The 21493-nt window shown below is 44.7% G+C and overlaps 1 protein-coding gene across 4 annotated transcripts in view; it reads right to left on the minus strand.

The window, feature by feature from the left end:
* The window catches only part of EPN2 (epsin 2), a 79974-nt gene extending 60434 nt beyond the window's left edge, over positions 1 to 19540 (minus strand). For all 4 annotated transcript variants that reach the window (XM_011359048.2, XM_011359044.2, XM_011359047.2 and 1 more), the window contains exon 1: positions 19390 to 19540. The gene's annotated coding sequence lies outside the window, so the exon portion shown is untranslated. The remainder of the gene's footprint in view (positions 1 to 19389) is intronic.
* Positions 19541 to 21493: the final 1953 nt, after the last annotated feature.

Here is a 21493-nt window from a genome sequence, read left to right on the forward strand (position 1 = left end):
CAGGACAGTCCTTCAGTACATTTATGCTTCACGAGGAAAACATGAACCAAAAACCTGGGGAAGGCCAGGCTTGTTCATTCAGTGACCGCAGGCTTGGCTGCTGCTGGTTAAATTCGCCAAGGTACCAGCTGTAATTTACTCAGTGCCTAGTATGTGCTACGATTCTGCAAGGGAGGCATTTTACAGGTAAGAAGAGAGATGGTAACAGAGCACGTCACAGAACTGGGGTGAGGTCTGTGCTCCCTCCCTCTCTTGAACTACAATGCCTCCTGTGAAAACTGAGAAGTATTAAACCAATTTAATATTACTTCCATGGGACTGCCCCCTTTCCTCTCCAATATTATCACATACTTCTAAGCTATTCCTTGAAACATTCAAGGTCTTTCAATCAACTGGCTTTCAGGGTCGATCCACTAGTTCTACGTAATTTCTCCCCTGGAATTCCCGCCTAATTAATGAACCCTTTCAGAGTGACCTATCCATACAGAATCACTCTCCTGGGTCCCAGGAATGTCCATTTCTCTTCTCCATAGGAATTGCTTCTATACACCAAGTTCTTCCAGTTCACCTCCTTCTGGGCCTGTGACAAAACTGCATTTGCCCATCCCTCTGAAGTCAGCCATGGCACTGGTCAGTCAAATGTGATAGAAATGATGTGTCACTTTCTATCAAACATTTTAATAGCCAATGTGTAATTCTCCACATTCCCTTCCCAACATGGTGGTAATGATGGCAGCCTCCTTATTAACCCAAGAGAAAGGAAAATGTGTCTGCACAAAAACTTGTGCACAATGTTTACAGCTGCGTTACTTATAATAGCCAAAAAGTGGAAATAACTTCATCCATCAACAGATGCATGAGTAAATAAAATGTGGTGTATCCATACAATGAAATATCATTCAGCCTTAAAAAAGAATAAAGTATGGATACATGCTACAACATGGATGAACCTTGAAAACATTATGCTGAGTGAAAGAAGCCAGATACAAAAAGGCCACATATTATACAATTCTATTTGTAGGAAATGTCCAGAATATGCAATTCCACAGGGATAGAAAGTAGATTAATAGTTATCAGAAGCTGGGTGAAGAGGAGGAAAGGAAATGACTGCTTAATGGGCACAAGATTTCTTTTTGGGGTAATAAAATGTTCTAAAATAAGATCAGGCTGATGGGTGCACAACTCTAAATATACTGAAAACTATTAAACTGTATAATTAAAAAGTGAAATTTGTTTCATGGTACTTAAATTATACATCAATAAAGTTGTTAACAACCACCAAAAAAAAATGGCACCTTCCTTGATCTGTGTCCATGAATGACTGTGATGACGACACACAAAGGATATGCAGCATGAACAAGAGATAAGATTTTGCTGTGTTGGGCCACTTTAATGTGAGGGGCTGGTTGTTTTCACAGCAGCATGTAGCCCATCCTGATACAGACTCAAACACATCCACACTACTGTATGTTCATGTTGAACATGTGTCTGTAGCCATTAACTTAAAATCCTGGAAAAAAGCCAAGGTTGTGGTTCCAATACAAAAAGTACCAGACTTTGTCCCAAGGCCACAGTCCGAATCTTTAAACACAGGAGACTGGGTTATGTGTGAGTGTGTGCAGGGGGGATGGTAACTTAAAGAATCTAACGAGATCAGAATAATTCCTAGCCTGAAAAAAATATTTAACTCATAACATGATGAACTATAACCTTCCAAAAATATGAAGAGCTCACAGAAATTGAGAAATAGGCAACCAATAACCAAAGAGAAAAATAAGAAAAGAACTGTCCACAGAAAAATATAAATGGTCCTTAAACATGACAACATGATCAGTTCACACTTCAGTAAAATACAAATTAAAACTATACCTGTCAAGTTGGCAAAAATCCAAACACTGACTATATACCTTCTGTTGATGAGGCTGTGGGGAAACAGGCACTCATACTTACTGATGAAAGTACAAAATGGAACCACCCCTTTAGAAGGAAATTTGGCAAAATCTATCAAAATTACATATGTGTTTCCTCTCTGACACAGCAACGTCCCTGGAGGGTGATCCATGTGCAACTGTGAGAAATGGTGCAGAGGTAAGATTACTCCTTGCAGTATGTTAGGAAACAGCATGTTGGAAACAATGCCCAAATGCCTTTGTACAGGAGATACAGTTTAGAACAAAACAAAACAAAAGGAACAACTTTTGTTTCTCCAAAATAAGGAACAAACTTCATAATACTAATAGCTGAAAGAGAGAATGTCAATGATTCTTCACATACTGACATGGAAAATCTCTAGACTATATTAGTAAGTAAACAAGAAAGAAATAAGAATATAAATTTGTATTTGCTTTATTTGTATAAAAAAACATTGGAAGGCTATTCAAACTACTAATAAGGGTTATCTACTAGAAAGAAGGAGGGGATGGGGCAGATGAGATCAGAGGTGAAGAACAAGATTTCTCAAAGTATACCTTTACATTTAAGAACTATGGGAATGTACTGTCTATTCAAAGAGCATTACTTTAAAAAAAAAAAGTCCCACCCTCATTAAGGAAAAAAAAAAAAAGCACAGCAAGGCCACACACAAGCCTTTGGCAAACAGGTCTCAGACACCAGTGCCAGGAGCTGCACAGGCATAGCTGTTAGCCCAGCTCTCCCTTTCCTTCCTCCTGTCAATCTATGCCAGAGCCCTCCACCAACAGCTGGAGGCCAAAGACCACCAGACAGTCCTGTGTCTGTCCCTTCCAGACCCCTTGGACTTCATACCTGGAAGGCTGCAAATGGCCTGCAGTGGCTTCCCTAGCTGTCCACACCCTCATTCAGCTGGTTTGAGTTGTCCTTCTCCTTGTACTCTCCCCTGCACTGCCCACAGATTTATGCACGCACGCGTGCGCGCGCACACACACACACACACACACACACACATCCATCAGTGCAGCCCTAAGCAGGTCTGTCTCCCCAGTTATCAGGGGCAGGGTCAAGGAAGGGAAGAACAAGAAGCCCTGAGCAGCCACTTGTGCAGCAGGTGTGTCTTCAGCATCTGCTACCTGCTGGGCAGAGGCACAGCACTAAAGGATACACATCAGTTGAACACAACCCCAGCTGCAGAGCTCACGTGACACTGCCCACAGAGAACAGGGAAACCCAGATGGGTGATACCCTACGATGGAGGTCTAAAGGGTACAAGCCAGGTGTGGAGTGTACGAGGGGACGGTTGAGGTAAGTGAACAGCAGACAAAACATGTTCCAATACCTAGCCCAGCAAGCAAAGAGAGAAAGCAGTGAGAGGTGAGGCCAGAAGAGAAGACAACAGGTCAAACGGGGATGGGCCCTGGATGCCAATGTCAGAGAACTTGGACCCTTCCTCCAGCCACTGGGATGAGGACAGTCAAGATCTCAAAGGCCCATTATGAAAGCAATCTAATCCATCTCACTCCAGGCACATCTCAGCCTTTCTCCTGGAACCCAGAGCTCCGTATGGTGAGATGCCTGTCCAGCCAACCTGGCCTCTGTGAAATCCGGGAACATGTGTAAAGAGGAAAAACAAAAGATGAAAAGGAAAGGCTTTGGTCCTCAAAGGGGTGATATTCATTTGTCTGGAAATTTCCCTCTGCAGTGACTCGAAGCTCAAAAGATGCCAAATCAACAAGGTACCACACTCATATTTAATAAAAATAACAGCAAAACCATATTTCCACATCATCTACTACAAGGAAAGAATTAGGCTGACCAATTCCAAATTATATTTCCATAAGCCTCACAGGGCAGTTTTGTGGGTTTTTTTTAATCACTTATTTCTGAGAGCTTGAATCTGGTATGTTAACAAATGAGTTTTTTTCTTTTAAAAAAGACAATATTTGTTTCCCCTTTTCAAGTAGTAAACCAATTTTTTCTTCCAAATGAAAAAAATAATCCTTCATAGTAGCCTTTAAATTTCTATGGAAAGGATTTCTTAAATATCCACCAATTGTATGTAATGTGGCACGCAAATACAAGCCTCCATTTGACAAGTCTGTACGAAGCTGTCCGTCACCACCAGGCCCTGCACTGGATGCTGCCCAGAGCAGAGCTGCTGTCATCCAGGGGTGTGCAATCTTGTGGGAAGGCTGACATCTTTTTACTGGGGTTGATTCCATGACCAGCCAGGTGGACTTAACACCAGTGGGTAAGGAATCAGGGACCTTTTTTCTAGTGTAGGAGACCTGCTCACGATGACGCACAAACAACCCCTCTGACTGTGCACATGCAGCGCCAATGCCAAGAACCCCAGAAGGAAATTATTAGACATTAATATGTCATGGGTCACCCTGCAATGATCAGGTTGACCTACAGCCTGAATTAGCTCTCTGGGTTGGATCAGAGTAAGTAAGCCTCAGGCAAACACATTTCCTGAGGAATTGGCCTTTCTCTTGTGGAAAAAGGAGAGGCAATAAACCACCCATTACGAACTTCTCATCACCAACCCAACTCAACTTTATCAGAGAGAAAAGAGAAACAAAAAAATACCTGCCCTCTTGAATACTGCTCTTACCTAAGAATGGAAGGTCTTGAAGACACAGAATCAAAGCATTTTGGTACTGGGAATGACTTGGATGTCACTTATTCTTACTCTCATTTTTTTATCTCATAGATGGGGAAACTGAGGTTGAGAGAGCATTAAGTGACTTTGCCCAAGGAGCCAGTCTACCTCACTCTGCAAGTCTCTGAAGTACATGTAGTGCTATCTGCCTTTAGTTCCCTTGTCCGGCCCCAAAATCATCCTCCCCACCAGACCATTTTGCCTCTACACTCACGTCTCAGCACCAGAACCAACAGCCTCCTTGGAGTCATAATCTCCTCCTCCCTAACCCACAATCAACTAGTTAATAAACCCTATCATTTCAGCAAAGCCTTTCCCCTAGCAGAATTCCCTCTTGGCCTCCAGAAGCCTCTAGGGGCTGTCTACCGCCACCACCTGCAGCAAGAGAGGAGAGGACAAATCACAGGAAGCAGCTGACCTCTTCCCAGAACAGTTATTCAAGGGAAAGCTCTGAGCCCTCCCATGATGGTCACACAGGCCACAAAGATCCTTGGACACTAAATAAACATCAAACAACTTAGAGAAAATAAACCAAAATACCAAGAGCAACTACAATGGCAAGGCTACAGGTCAAGTTCTAGTTTAGTTCTTATACGAACTTTCTAAATTTTCTTTGACGACCATTAAAACAGGCATCCTAAGCATTCTCCATGAGACAACACGAAAAAAGAAAATCAGCCTGGAAATATTACATTGCACATAGTCTATTTTGGTAGAGCTGACTTTAACATAGTTTTTGGAAACTTGATAATCAGATGGTAAAGAAAAAAAAGTTAAAATTTTTGTTAAAAAGCAAAAGAACTAAATGAAAATAACCTGATTTGGGGTTATTTTGGGGGGGGGAATATGGGTTCAGTTCTGTTTTTTAAAGAAACATTTGTTTCTCCCTCTTCAAATGCTGAAATCTGACCAACACCTTGCAGTCAGGTTACATAGTGATTTCTTGTGCTACTTGCCATTTTCTTCTGCCAATAAAATACATGCTTTTAAATCAAGAAAGAACGTGTTTTCTTTTATAATTTCCTGTTTCTCTTTAGAGCAAGGAAAATGCTTTTTGAAAGTGCAAGAAGTATTGGATTAGTTGCAAAGACCATGTTTTAAATTTTCTCTCTTGTACACTGGATCTTCTCCATAATTACATTCTGCAGCAAATGGTGTTAAGCATAAATTAGGTCCCAAGTATGGGACTTGGGTCCTAAATAGCCCAGAAGACCTTGTTACAAAGCTGTACTACCACTAGGCAGGCTGGAGATCTGTAAAGCAAAATCTCCAGTCTCTCCTCCCACTCCAGACCGAGTTGAGCCTTCTGTGGTTCTGACCAAGGAAAGGAGCCCCTCAGAGCTTTCCCACTGGTTCCACTGGCAAGAAAACCGCTGGAAGTTACATAATCCTCTTTATTCAGCTTCTCTGAACTCAGACCACTACTGTCCTTTGGGTAGGCTGTCCCTGCCTTGTTACTAAAAAGATGTGAAATGGCCTAAAGCAGTGGTTCTCAGTCCTAGCCACACGTTTTAATCTCTGGGGAGCTTCAGAAACTACTTATGCTCAGGCCCCAACCCAGAACAATTAAAATATAAGGTGGGGGGTGGGAGGGACAGAGCATTGGCACTTTAAAAAAGAATCTCCCTGGGTGATTCTAATTAAAGTAGACAAGTTAAGAATCACTGGCTTACAGAAATCCAGAGAACATAATGAAAAGCAAGTAAACAAAGAAACACAGGCAATAGGGAAATAGACGAGAAAAAGAAAAAAAAAAAAAATCGGGGCCAGAAAGCAAAGTTAGATCCAAAGTGCAGGCCACGCTAGAGCTGGGACAAACTACTGGCTCTGAGCTGAGTTCCTGGTGGCCGAAGCAAGGAGGATTCACTGTCTACAAGATAGCAATAAACCAGAATCACAAGAAAAGATTCTCCTTGTCCTGGGACCTGAGATGAACAACTCCCTTGTGCCCTCCAAAAGGGGGTACACGGCATGATGCAGTGGAGAGTGTCCCCCACAACACCATGACCGTAACCACCTAAGGCCACTTCTCACTACACATAGCAGCTTTTGAGGAGGGTGCTCACCTGTCAGCACTGGACTACGTGAGGCTGTCTGCTAAATCCTTGCTGGAAAAAAACTAATAAAAACCAATGTCTGCATATAAAGCATGCTACCAAATGCACTTCATTTTCCACAGTTGGTAACAATGTATCTAACCTTCCATCCTGAACTCTAGCATGCTGTCATGAAAACACAAGGGCACAGACTCTATTCTACTGACTATGTAAATAAAGGCACTAACTCGGTATCCAGGAAAACAGGCTCTTCGGTCACGGCTGTCATGAAAACACCAAGAACACCAAGTCTGTCCCCACAACTCAGGAGGGGGCAAAGTCTCAGAAGCTATTGTGCATTTCCCTCGATGCCAACACTCAAAATGGCCACTGCCCACTCTCAGACCCACCGCTGTGGTCTCTCAGGTCAGGAAGAGCAGGGTATGTCCCCCAGATAGCAGCCTGTAAGCAGGCCTCACAGCCACCAAAAAAACAACCAAAACCAAAAAACAACCAGAATAGGCCTCTGAGCCCACTTCTGTACTGACATTACATACCATATGCTTTCCTGTTCTATATATTACAAGTCAGTAATAAGTTCTTTAAAAATGTGTGTTGAAATAAATGAAATCAAGAGGAAGAAGTCTTTCCCCAAAGAGGAGCCAATTAGTGACCCTGAAGAGGCAGGAAACAGGAGTGTCCCCAAGAAAAAGAGGAAATTCTCTTCCAAGGAGGAGCCACTCAGCACTAGACCTGAAGAGGCTACTGGCAGCAAGAGTAGTAACTTCAAGAAAAAGAAAAAGCTCCAAAAGCTATCCTAGGAAGATAAGAATAAACAGTACCCTACTGGGGCATAACCACCCACAGTGACATTGCCCAGCCCATACTCTACCTATGTCCCGATAAAAACAAATTCACAAGAGAAAAAGAGTAAATCACCCTCCTGCCCCCATATACATATTTTCTTTTTGATCGATGCACTACATCACCACATTTCCAAATAAGCACTGATGAGTTAAAGTAGCAACTACTCACAATCGCCAAAGGTGAGAACAGCCCATGTTCATCAACAGATGAACGGATGAACAAACTGTGGTCTATCCGCACAGTGGAATATTATTCAGCCATAAAAAGAAAGAAGTACTAACATAGGCTAACACATAGATGAACCTGGAAAACACTATGCTAACTGAAAGAAGCCAGACACAAAGGGTCACATACTATATGATTCCATTACATGAAATGTCCAGCACCAGCAAATCCCTAGGGACAGCAAGTAGATCAGTGGTTGCCAGGGGCTGAGGGCTGTAGGGAGTGACTGCTAAATGGGTACAGGTTTCTTTGTGAGGTGATGGAAAGCTCTCAAACTAGACAGTGGTGATGACTGCACAACACTGTAAATGTATTTAATGCCATGGAATTTTTACATTTTAAAATGGTTACCATGGTAAATTTTATATATATTTTACAATGAAAAAATTAAAATGGCAAAACTTTCCTTGTTTTGCCCTAATATAAATGCTAATAAAATTCAACCTAAATCAAGATTTTGCATGAAGACAATTATTCCACAACTGAAAAATATCAGCTTCAACCCCAGAGCATATGAAAATCAGAATCAGGATGCCTGGTGGTAGGTCTTGACTTTTTAAAAGTTTCCAAAGAGTTCATATCATTAGAGATACTGAAGCATTTATCACTGAAGTGAAATCAGTCTAGGATTTGCTTTGAAATAATCCAATGGGGGAAGGGGGAAGCCAACATTAAAATTGTTGAAGCTGAGTGATGGGGTTCACTGAACTATTTTATGTTTATGTTTGAAATCCTCCATAATGAAAAGTTTTGCTTTGTTTTTAAGCAAGTTTCCAAAGATCTTTTAACATGCTAGATAAAGAACTGGATGCCTTTAAACTGTCAAATTCTGGTGACTCGACCTGGTACCCTCCACGAGAGCCCCACAGAGCAGGTTCACTCAAGGCAGGCCCATCCACAACAGGTCACACAAAGGGGCCCTTGGAAAATAACCATGCCACAGTTCAGATCGCCAGACAGTGGTACACGAAGGAGTCTGATGTAGTCCTTTACACTGCAAACCTATCTGCTATATGGGCCTCGGAGATGCCTGCCCCAAATTCAGTTGTCAGCTGGGGTCTAGGTGATGTCTGGAAATGAGGGAACCTTGCACCAAAATGCCTTCAACAACCACGCTCCCCGCCCCCCAAATCCTCAACCACTAAGACGGAACTTACCTCCTGTCCAGGGTCTGAGGAAGCAGGATGCTATCAGACCCTCCCTAAATGCAATAGGAGGTTAATATTGCAATTGCTTAGTGTTTGTCCTCCTCCTTCATCTAGAATTAGATTTCTGGGGGAGGCAAGGCAGGTATCTCTATCTCATTTCCCATTGTCTAAGGAAAGTGTGTGGCAAAAAGTAGATGTTCAACTAAATGCTTGTTGTATGATCTTAATTTTTGATGGCTACTGCTCCAAAGGTACATTATAAAGACTTGCTTTTTACAAATGCCAATGCGAGACATAAAATGGAAGACACCAGAATGTAATAGTTTGGGGTGCCAGAAAAGGAGGGCACAGGAGACAAGGAGTTACGGTACAAAAAATACCACCTAGAATAGCATCAGAGATGCTCTGGAATGTAGAGCTCTTGGTCAGGGAGAGAAGAGATGGGTGTGTACCAGGCAGAGGAGGGTGTGAGACAAGGATCTGAAGGCAGGGAGGGGCACAGGGGCAAGGAGGAAGGCACTGAACAGGGAGGTAAGCAAGCTCCACCCCCCTGAACACTGGATGATGCCATTGCTGGTCTCTAGCTAAGATCCTGGGTCCTCCGGAGCAGGGCCCAGGCAACGAAGGCAAATGAGTAGGCGCTATGGGAAGAGTGGGGGCTCTGGAGAACTGGTGCATGCAATCCCATCCAGAGACAGTGCCAACACTGGCGCTGACCCAGTGTTGCCAGGCAACAGTGCAGGCCCCCAGCTGCCAAGTGTTCTGATTTGTCAATGGAGCTGCAAGTCTGGATTGCTATGTAAGATCTCCTGATTTTCATGTTGGCAACTGCAATAGACAGAATAATGGCCTCCCAAAGATGTCCACACTGTAATCCTGGTTACGTGGTAAAGGGGAATTAGGGTAACAGATGGAATTAATATTTCTAATTGGTTTATTTTAAAGTAGAGCGAGGATCCTAGATTATCCAATGGGCTCAAGGTGATCACAGGGTCCCTAAAAGTGGAAGTGGGAGGCAGAAAGTCAGCATCGGAGTGACACAATGTGAAAGGACAGGACTGGGTATGGCTGGCTTTGACAGCAGAGGGGCCACGAATCAAGGAATGTAGGCAGCCTCCAGAAGCTGGAAAAGGCAAAGAAACAGATCCTCCCCTAGAGCCCCCAGAAGGAATGCAGCCCTAGCTACACCATGATTTTAGCCCATTAAGACCCACATTGAACTTCTAACCTACAGAACTGCAATGTTTTAAGCCACTGTGTTTGTGGTAACTGGTTACAGCAGCCACAGGAAACTAATACAGCAACCAATTTTAATTTTTAAAAAGAGGCACAGTACAGCCCAAACAAAACGCATCTGTAGGTTGGAGCGGCCCTAGACCATTTCTGTCCAGTCTACACTGAGATCTGAGGACTGGGGCCATCTCCTGGGTACCTGGCACATAGCCTGGCACACAGTCACTCTCTGGCATACATTCCAAGTTAAATACTAGGTCACTTACCTTTACAACCTGGTCATAAAATTCTCCAGGGATTTCTGGAAAACAGAACTGCTTGACTGTAAGGAATTCTATTCCCAAGGGACCTATTAAGCACAGTATCAGCACACTGCCTAGTCATTACCATAGGACTTGAGAAACTGGCTTGGAGTAAAGGATAAAACAGAATCCTTTTCAACTCCACCTTCTTATACATACAGAAAGAAATGAGGGCTTTTCAGGTCCCTGGGAAGCCTCCAGGCCCTCCTTCCCAGCTACTCACAGGGTACTCCCCTGCTCTCAATGGCTCCCTAGCACCTACTGCAATGAGATCACTTTGGCTTTTTTTTTTTTTTCAAACAGCAAAGGAACACTTTTCCAATGAGCTCTTTTTAACTCTCCCACGTTTGTATCAGAGCAGAGCTGCTCTGATTAGAGGTAGAGTGGAGAACCCAGGGCCCTGCCCACTCACAACCAAGAGTGTGTGAAAACCACAGCCCAACTCAAATCTCACTAAGCTCTCCACCTGTCCTGCCAGGTCAGCCTGTGGCTGGGCCTCTGCCACATGTCCAGCCCCTCCTCCTTACTCAGCTTAAGCCCGACACTTCACCCTCAGGCTTGACACAACACTGTTCCCTCAACCAGCAGCTCTCTTGTCTCTGTCCCCAAGGACTCCCACTTTTCTCCTTCAAGACTCTATTACATATTTCCTCTGAAGCCTTCTCTGACACCCAGGTTCATTCTCAGTGCCTGACACCACCTTCTAAACTTCTCTCTCCAGGAGCTGACATTACTTGTCCCTATATCAGGAGCCACTCTCTGCAGGCCATAAGCTACTTAAGGGCAGGAACTTAAAGCTTATTACCTACGTATTCTAAGCCTATAGCACATAATACATATATGCTCAATAAACGTTAAATAAAGACTGAATGAACTGGCCTATAAACTAATTTTTTTCTGTAACTACTATAAATTATGATATTGTGATATGCATTAAATGTACCAGGTAAAACCTCACTTCTAATCTTTAATAAAATGAATCTATCTAAATTAAGAACTCTAAATTACAACTATCTTTAATATAATTACTTTAAGGAAATGTAGTTTTAAATTTTACAAGTAAGGTCTGCTGCAGTCATTACAATTAAGAGTATAGGAAGGAACCTGGCTGCAGGCTTAAATGAGTAGATAAGAACCTGCTATGCCTGCCCCTTAGACCTCACTAAAAATCAGGCTGAAGGAGAATTATCAAATAGGTGGGTAACAATTTCTTCTCTTGCCCTCACCTTGTTTACACTCTTTGCTAAGGCAAACTTCAGCAGCCCAGGTAGTTATCTGAATCCACCTCATCTGCCACCCCCTTTCTCTTCTCTCAAGCCTCCACAGTTACTTTCCAGTAGCTCAGGGCCCCAGCACCCTTACCTCATTACTGTACAGGTTTCTTGCTCTCTATCTCCAATTTTCTCCCATCATTTAATTCCTGACACTCCCAGAGGCTCCTCTGAGCACACAGTTCAGCTTCTCAGCCCACACAAATCATTAGAATCATCTGGAATACTTCTGAAAATATTACTGGTTCCCCCTCCATGGTCTAGGGTGGGGCCCTATCACAGGCATTTTTTAAAAAGCTTTCCAGGCCATGTGACTTGCAGGTGCAGCCAAGGATAAAAACAGCAGGCTCTGAGAGTGTCACATCCACTTCCCAGCCAGCACTGAGGCCCTGAGGCCCTCACCTCTTCTCGAACAGAACCAGACTCTAGCATCCCTTCACTGTGACACACACACCTTTGTGCTGTCTCCGGAACTGCAACCTATCCAGTCTCATGACCAGGCCCTCGCCCACAGAAATTATGCCACTTTGCAAGGCCCCTGTCAGAGGGTCCCTTCCCAAACACCTGCGCTTCCTACTGCCAGCACCACCAAATCCCAAGGCCCCTGCTTCATCAGAGCAAGTGGCCATCTGGCTACCTCAGTCCTTGCTACTCCCAGGCATCCACTAGGCAGAGCTGCTTCTCGCGCCCATACTGTGCACACACCCCATGCTCATATAGGCACTGGCCCAAACCCACCCCAAGCTTGGTTTCCTACTTTTGCCTCAATCTGAAATGCCTTCCCATCTGCCTTCCACTCCTGAAATTGTTCCCTATCCTTCAATGTCCAGCTCAAATCCTATCTTCTCCCTGATGCCTTTCCTAACTCTATTAGACTTTCCTCCATTCTTGATTTCCTGACAAAGGATCAAAATCACAGCTCAACAAACCACCAGCTTCTAATTGTCTCACACATGTTAACTTTGTCTTCTCAATCAGACTAAGTTCTTGGTAGCAAAAAACATGGCATTTCACTTATACCCATCATTTTGACTCTAGAAACCATGTGTTGCATATTTTCCAGGCTGACACTGATCTCAAATATTCTACCCTAGTATCATAAAACTGTCTTTATTTTGCTGCTCATAATTCTACATCAACCAGACTGCCTCTCATAAAGCGGCATAAACATTATTTCTCCGATCATGTTTTCCAAATTTTGGGATCCAAAGTATAGTCATTAGACCCCAGCTCTGGATATCAAACAAGCACTCAGGAAGGAATTGCTTTCAAGTAAAAATGACTGTATTCCTGTCAGTATTCTTTTATTGCTTTGACGATTTGGGAAAGGTGGAGAGGGTGGAAAGGGGGGCAGATTTTGAATGGAACTTTTAGCTCTCATGATTTATTCACCTCAGAGTCTTAAAGAGTTTACGAAACAACACATTTGAGTCCAAACCTCCAGGGCCTCCAAAGAGCACAGGGCAGGTACTGACACATAGCTGTTTACCATCCCTTGGCTTGGGAGCTGCAGGCAATTATCAAGCCTTGGGAAAGTGATCACACCCCAGCCTCCTCCTACACTGTAAGACTGGAAAAATGACCCATTTGCTAGAAGTCATGTATTAATTGCCTACTGAAAAAGGAGATGCTTTATATTTTTATTTACATGTAACTGTTTAAGACTATCAAGCTCTTCTGTCTGAATCTGATCACATTTTAACAGCATTACCAGAGGATTTTTAGTCCTTAATTGCCATGTGTCACGTTGGGAGAACAAATGGGCAGAGCTTCAGAATTAGAGTAAAAAGAAATGGTCCCTTTCCTCAAAGAGCAATTTGGGCAATTATTTTAACATAGCTTTACAAACACAAAAACCCTTATCAGCCCACACAGCCCTCCTCCCAGCCAACCCAGGTGGGGTCCCACCAGGTGCCTGCTATATTCATCCAGGCAGCTTTAGGTCTTAGAATTTACTTCTGTGGTCCTCACTAAAAGTGAGGTAATTGTCATAGAAACAGCTTCATAAAGCTCCAAAATCAAGACAAGTTTGGGACTGAATTCAGAGTAGGTGCATGTTAATGATCTTGACCCCTCCAAGCCCCATCTCGCTCATCCCTGAAATGCCTACTTCCCAGGGTTGTTGTGAGGGAACAGTGAGACAATGGGAGCACCTGGAATGGCTAAAGAGTGAGGTAGTGGAAATAATGTGGTTCAGAATCTGATATCGGTAGTAGCAAATACCAGCTGGGGCACTTACTGTGTGGCCTGGGGCAGGCTGCTAAACCCCTCTGAGCCTCAGTTTTTGTGTATGAAAAAAAGAAATTGTGACAGCCCTTGCGGGATCATGATAAAAATTAAATTAAATTAAATTAAATTAAGTTAAATACTGTGCATAAAGGAGTAGCATAGGGTCTGATACACAGGAGACATTCAAAAACCATCAGGGCTCATACACACACCCATGTGTTTGGTTTTGATGGACAAGCTGATAATTACTACCGGAGAAAAAAATTTTTTTTTCCAAACTCTAAACACTAAAGAATATTAAATCAATCTGAATTGTCGTAGGGGGAGAAGTGACTTCCATTAACACCAGTGGCCACCCCTAATGACCCTGTGGGAGTCTGCTCAGTGCCCAACACCACTCCTCCCTGCCTTTCCCAGCTGCATTTCTTAAAAGCCTTGTCAGTGAACAACTTGCTTAATGTGTGGGAATGAACTGGTTTTTCAAACAGAATCTCAGATTTACTGCCTCTTCGAAGGGCACTGACGTCTTACATTCCCTTCATCAAGGAAAACATCCCGACTAACCCACAGTGATAAGACCTGTAACCACAGTCCAAATTATAACTGAGTAAAAACAAAGTGAAAACATCTTTTTGAGAAGCCAAATTCCCTTCTCAAGTGTCATGCTACCATCTTTGAAAAATACTCAGAAGCACATCAGAAGCAGAAAGGAACTGCCGTTTTTTAAGTTTCCCCTGCACAGCCAGCCAGTGCTGACTCCTTACACGCCTTCTCATTAGGTCCTCCAGGCCAGGGTTCCCAAATCTGGTCCCCAGACGAGCAGCATCAGTAGCACCTGGAAACTGGTTGAAAATGCACACACTCAGGGCTCACTCCAGACCTACTGAAGCTGAATTCTAGGGATGGAGCCCAGCAATGTGTCTAATAGACTCTCTGGGTGATTCTGATGCACACCAGAGTCTGAGAAATACCGATACTCTGCTGCCAAGTGGTTATTATAAGCCTCACTTTAGAGATGAGGAAACCAAAGCTCAGTGATTAAAATGCCCAAAGCCCTGCAGCCAGTAGGCCAATATGTACCCGCATCAGATTCCAAAGCTTTTTGTCACATGGCCCTTGTACTCAAACTGTCTGTACCATTTGGTGCTCTCAGCTACTGAGCTGCCAGGATGCAATGATGATATATCACTTTAAGAGGGGTGGGAGTGAGAGGAAGATTGAAGCCTGTACTCAGAAAGTGATTAATTATAGATGCTTTTAAATTCACATCATGCAGCAGCTCTAGATGGTCAGTCATCCCTCAGAATGAGCCTGCTTTTCTCTGATCCATTTATCAGCCAGGTTGCCATGAAGAGAACACGGGGAGTCCCTTCAATTATAGCCCTGTGTGTACCCAATTCCTAGCACTGCTTTGAATAGAAGAATTAAATTACCTGTTCTGTCTCCAGAGGGCTTGAAAGTGCAGCCTAGACACTGCATAGACCAGGACCAACAGGGAGACTTTTCTGTGCCTAGGCACAAAGTAGTTTCTAGTACCCGGGTAAGCTGAGAATGAGTCACCATCAAGAATCCAATGCATGTACAGGGAGCATTTTAACAATGTTGCAGATCTGGTTCAAAGGAGGCAAATCTTTTTTATTTTTTAAATCAAATCCTAAACCTAGCATCTATCAGTTCAAGTGGTCCACTAAATTCCTGACATTCAATGCTTTCACAGATCCTAAAATTAGGAGAAAGACAGAAATCTTCTCATTTACAATTCCCAGCCTTCTAAATAAACTTGATGGTGATTTTCAGATCACAAGTTTAGCCTATAATTTAAATGAGTGCTCATTATGTGGGGCTTTCTACAGGGGCTGGTGGAATAGGAGGAAATCAGGTTTGGGAATCACAGAGACCTGGGTTTAACTCCTGGCTATGCCAGTTCCTCAAAGGTTACCTAACCTCTCTGGACCTCAGGTTTTCCACTCACGAATGGATGGTAAACCCTATGTTATATGTCAATGTGAAGATAAAAAATTTTGTTTTTAAAAAAAGGCTGCTGAAACAGGCTTGCATTTCAAGACACCAAAAACTTAACTGCCTGATTGGAAAATAGGAATGGGCAAACAAGTCCATAGACAGGTGCCACTGAACACACTCAACCACAGGTACCCTTATTTCACTGTATTTGTTTTCTAAGTTTCTATTTTTAGACACCTTGAAAAAGCTAATTAAACAAAAAAAAAATCCAATGACGAACTTATCAGAAAGCTTGTCAATTTTCAAAAAGTCAACAAATGGGCATAGTCATTTCACAATGCATCTGACAAAAACAAAATGTGCTTTCACTCACCCTCGCGAATCTTAATTACATCATCTCAAAGTACTCAGTCTATTGTCAATTTGCAACAGGGCTTTAAACTAGTCTCCTCGTCCCTGTGAGACTTGGTTTTTCAAATGAGGTAACAGGTATAATAATATTTTGGAATCTGGCAGACTTGTTAAAATCCCAGCCCATCACTTACTGGGTGTGTAACCTTGAGCACATGACTTAAGCCCCTGGGTCTCAGTTTCCTCAACTGCAGAAGGGGAATAATATCCACGTGAATGACGTATGACTGCTGGACTAGGAGCAGTGGTTTTTGCAAGAACAAGACAGAACAGTGGAGCCTGCTGTAAGAGGTAAGAGATCAATAAATGTTTGTTTTCCTGCCCCCAGGGCTACTTATTTGCATCCCCAGACCTTCACTAAGTACCTACCGTGTGTCAGAGACTGAGCTGGTACTAGAGAAGTAAAGAAAGACAGGATAATCATTAGTCTCAAAGATGTCACAAAATGTCACAAGAGCCTCAGATACTCAGACAACGTAAGTGCTCCAAGAGATTGTTCAGCGTGATGAGGCTTAGAGAGTAGAGTTAGAGGGGCCCAAACACTGGTAGAGTTGGCTGGCAAAAGCTTGACAGAAATTGTTTGTTTAAACTGAAGACATGAGTTGAAAATCCAGCAGAAAACAGGGAGTAGGACTAGATATTTCCTCATATCCTCCCCAAAGTCAAATCTCAAATTCCCCAAATCTGAGCCTTTTGATTTCTCCAAGGTTTAGGGGTCACCAAGTACTCATGCTATAAAACGAAAACCTCCATGACCCATTAATCTGACAGGAAGGCCCTGGGGTACAGTGAGAGCAATTACCAAAAGGCTTGAAAAATTTAATGCGCTTCCCAAGAGTATGACAATGATAATCCCATGCACAAAAATTCTTAGCACTTTAGTCCGCAAAGAACATAAATTTACCACTCTTCCTAATGAAATCTTAGAGAAGGAGGGAAAGGGAAAGTCACTACCACCTACCCTTTAAGTTCAGAAAAAGCCAAGTCATTAAAACAAACCAGAGTCCCAAAAACTTCTCAACTACTTTTGCAGGACTCCTCAGAATCCCAACTCTTAGGAAATCCACACCTTCGCAACTGTATTTCTACAGAGAATTTCTACAAAGGATGGGTCACTTTTCTAGACTGCATACACCATGCTAGGTATCACCACTGAAAGTTTCACATGTCTTCACACCTCACACACGTGTTTGGCACAACACACATTGCTGCGAGAGTTCTCCACAGAGTTCCCCACCTGCCAAGCTCAGAGTTCAGGGAGGCAAAAAGCCTGGGTAAATCAGAAGAGATCAATACATCCCAGAGGGCAATCCAAACTTGCTCCTGGTCCAGGGACTTGTGGGATGCAGTCCTGAATCATGCCTTATAGTAATTTACTCTCTACCAAACTCTTTAATAACCAGTATCTCATTCAATGCTTACAAAAGAATAGCCCAGTGAAACTGATAAGGATGACTAACCCAATATTAAAACTAAAGAAATAACCTTTAAAATGTAAAAATAAAAATACAGATAAAAAAATGAGAAGATCTTGGTGCTTTCTCCAACAAAATCACTTGTCCTAAACACAAATACTATTCAGAAATAAACTATAGTTCCTTTCGATGTTCATTTAAAAACATATGAAAATTATCAGTGCAAACTCAATCACTGCTGTGCCGGATTCAGTATATGATTTTGTCATCTGGCATCTAGAGCTACAAGATGCACATATGCTCTGCAAAATCTTCATTATCTTATGTGATTGGGGATGTGAGGGGGAGAGGAAGGCATGGATAATTAAAATTAACCTTTTAAAATCATTTTAACCCCCTATTCCAATCCCTTCTTTACAGGACATTTTCTGGAGGTGGAAATGAAGAATTCATACTTCTCATCTTTTCCTGCCCATTTTCTTGAGTGAATATTAAAACTAAAAGAGGAGGTGGATAATCCTGAACATCTCTCTTTAAAAAAAAAAGTCTAAAATGTCGTGGCGAAGGCCCTGGAAACTGAGTTTCTAGTTCTGGCACTGCCACAGTGGTATTGCTATGTGACCTTGAGCAAATCACTGCATCTCTGGGCCTCAGTCTTCCCTCATCTGAACCCTAATGATGGTTAAGCTCCATCCTCTCTTCAAGCACAGACTTCAGGTGCATTCCCAGGGCAGCAAAACTCTGAAGAGGCCCCACGCGCAGCCCCTGGGCTGAGGAATGGGCTTTCATAGGCCCCTGCTGGGGTTTCTGGGTACAGCAAACTGTCCATCCCTCAAAGCCACTTGGCCAACTCCAGGTCACAAACAAAAACCTGTTGGCACGGACTCCTCTAGAAGGGCCAGCCTCTCCCAACGCGCTCGGCTGCTGGGGAGCCGCCCCACCGGGAAAGAGAGGAAGGGTCTCCTGGAAGAGGTCGGCTCCCACGCACCCATGCACCCACCCTGATTAGCCAAATAGGACGGCCAGGCGGGGTCTCTGCCATCCCACGCGGAACAAAAGGCAGCTGGAGCCTGGCTCTGCCGCCCCCGGCCCCGCTGTGCTGTGGGGGTGGGGTTAGGAGAACCTGGTCCCTGGGGAGAAGGGGCCCCGCTCCAGATCCAAGCGGAGAGGAGACAGGCGGGATCCTGGACACAGGGCACCCCTCCTCCGATTCCTGGAGGGAAAGGGGTCTGGGCTCTGCACGGGGGTAGGAGTGAGACCAGACTCGGCTCTGGAGGAAAGGGGCACCTGGCCCGGGGAGGGGCGGAAAGTGCTCTGGAGAGGCCGGGCGGGGTTATTCCAAGCAGAAAGGTAGTGAAAGTGAGGGCCTTGAGGGGCTCCCCGATCTGGGATGGGAGTAAGGGGAGCCCCAGACTCCGAGGATGTAAAAGGAAGAGCTCCCAGATAGCGAAATGGGGTGACGGTGGGGGGTCCCAGCAGCGGAAAGGGATCCACCTGGGGAGGGGGCTACCCTCCAGCCCGTGGGGCGGGGCCCGGTTGGAAGAAAGGGGGTCCTTCCCGAGGTGGAGATCCAGCTTGAGCAGCGGGGTGCATGCTGTGCGGGGCTGATTCTGGGGAAGCCTCTGTTCTGGGGACGCCCGCCCCCTGGGGGAGGGGGAGGGTCCGCGCCCTGAGGCCCCGCTCCGGTCCCCGAGCCCCGCGGGCCCCGGCTCACCTCCGCTCCTCCGGGCCGGCCGGGTTGCGCGGCTGCGGCCGCCAGCAGCGCTGGGGAGGCGGGAGCGACAGGAGCCCGCGGAGCCGCCGCCGCCGCCACCGCGTCTAGCTCAGTTTGACACCCACACACCAGCCAACATGGCGGCCGGGAGGGGGCGCGCCGACTGCGTGCGCGCGCCCGCCCGCCCCGCCCCGCCCCGCCCCGTAGCCCCGCCCCGTCCCCGCCTACGCCGGATCCCCTAAACAAACCCCCCAAACCCCGCAGACGCGTCCCGGGGACCCCCAACCGTCACACATACGCTGGCAAATTCATACTCGAACCCACGCACTCAGGTCCCCCACAAATCCCCTCATCTCATGTACATACCGCAACTCCTCACACACCTCACCACTCTCCCTCACACACACGGACCGCCCCATCCTAAGCTAAAACTCACATTCTTACACTTGCAATATGCGTTAGTAAACAGTTTTCGGATAGAGGTCTCTCTTGGAAGGCGGTTCCTAGCAGGGGCCAGGGGACTGCTGGGGCGCTGGTCACGCTCGGTTTCTTGAGCTGGGTGCCGGGGTCACAGTGTGTTCACTTTGTGAAAATTCGCTGACGTACACTTTAGATGTGTGCACTTTAATGTATGTGTGTTATATTACAATAAAACACACTCAAAAATTATTCTGAGAAGAGATGCATAGGCTTTGCTAGACTGCCAAAGGGATGGAGGCACTAAAAAGATGGGGTCCCTTGGCTCAACATAGCCCTGACATGAAGGGTTTTTAGATACACCTGGTGAAGGCTCGCCCCTTCACAGGGCCTTACACTCTGACAGGAGTAACAGGAACGACCTCTTCCCTTTGGTGCAACCAGCGCCACAAGGCAACTGTGTACCAAGCATGGTACTTGACATAGAAGACAAAAACAAAGCAGGAGGACAGGCAAAGCTGGAGAGGTTCTCAAGACCTCACAGCTAACCTGCTCCAGTCAAGGTGGGCATCAGCACAGACCCCTCATAGTGGGGTCTAGGGGTGGATCAGGACTTGCTGGGTTGGCGGACAGCACCATTCCTGTTGCTGGAGTGACATCAACACTGTGCCAAACTCTGGTTTCAGGGAAGCTGTGTCCAGAACTTCCACTCTACATCACTTTCTAAGGGAATTTAGGCAAGTCACTGCACTTCTCTGAGCCTTGTATGAAGGAGCCAGATGGATCAAGGCATCCCTTCTGTTCTCACAAGCTAGGATCTAGACTTCCCTTCTCCGGCAAAAATATAAGAGGGAGAAGAGAGAAGAAGAAAAGAGAGGGGAGGAAGAAGAGAGAGGGAAGGAAACTAATACATTTGCAAACCCACAGGCCATTTTCTTCTTTAAAAAGTTCTTCCTTGGTTCTAGATGCTAGAAACCCCTCCCAAAAGTTCGCTGCTCTCCCACTGTTCAATGTCGCTCCCACTGCTCAGTGTCCATTCTCCACCAGGAGACTAAATTAAACCTTCTGTTGTCTGCCTTGAGGCAGGAACCTGAGCCTCCTGTTTTGAACTTGGTCCAGGAGAGCAGAGCCTTACATGAAATCATGGCCCCTGGCTTGAAAAAGTTTGCAACTTCAGTTGAATTATGCCAACACACAGCAGGTGCCCAGGGCAGGCTTGAGTGCTTTGCACAAATTATCTAAACCAGTGCTACCCGGTCGAACTTCCTGCAATGATGGAAATGTTCTCTAGGTCTGCCATCCACATGTAAGCACTTGAAATGTGGCTAATGTGACCAAGGAGCTGAATTTTTAAGACCTTATTTAACTTTAATTAATATATTTAAATAGCCACATGTGGCTAGATGGTGACACACTGAATAGCGCTGGCCTAAAACCTCAACACAGCCTTACAAGGTGAACATTCTAATTGTCCACATTTTATAGACCAAGAAATTGAGGCTTGGGAAGATGCCAGGTCTTTGTTATTTGGGCTGATTTTTCTTCATGCAGAACACATTCACTTCCCCATCCAGCTACCAAGTCTGTATAGTCACAGAGATAAGATGCAAGCTTAGAAAAGAGAACCAGATGCAGATAAAGAGATGATGAGCTAACTACAGCCTAGGAAGTGAGTTAGAGAGCTAAA

This window comes from Pteropus vampyrus, unplaced genomic scaffold (genome assembly GCF_000151845.1).
Source record: "Pteropus vampyrus isolate Shadow unplaced genomic scaffold, Pvam_2.0 Scaffold44, whole genome shotgun sequence".
Classification (NCBI taxonomy): Eukaryota; Metazoa; Chordata; class Mammalia; order Chiroptera; family Pteropodidae; genus Pteropus; species Pteropus vampyrus.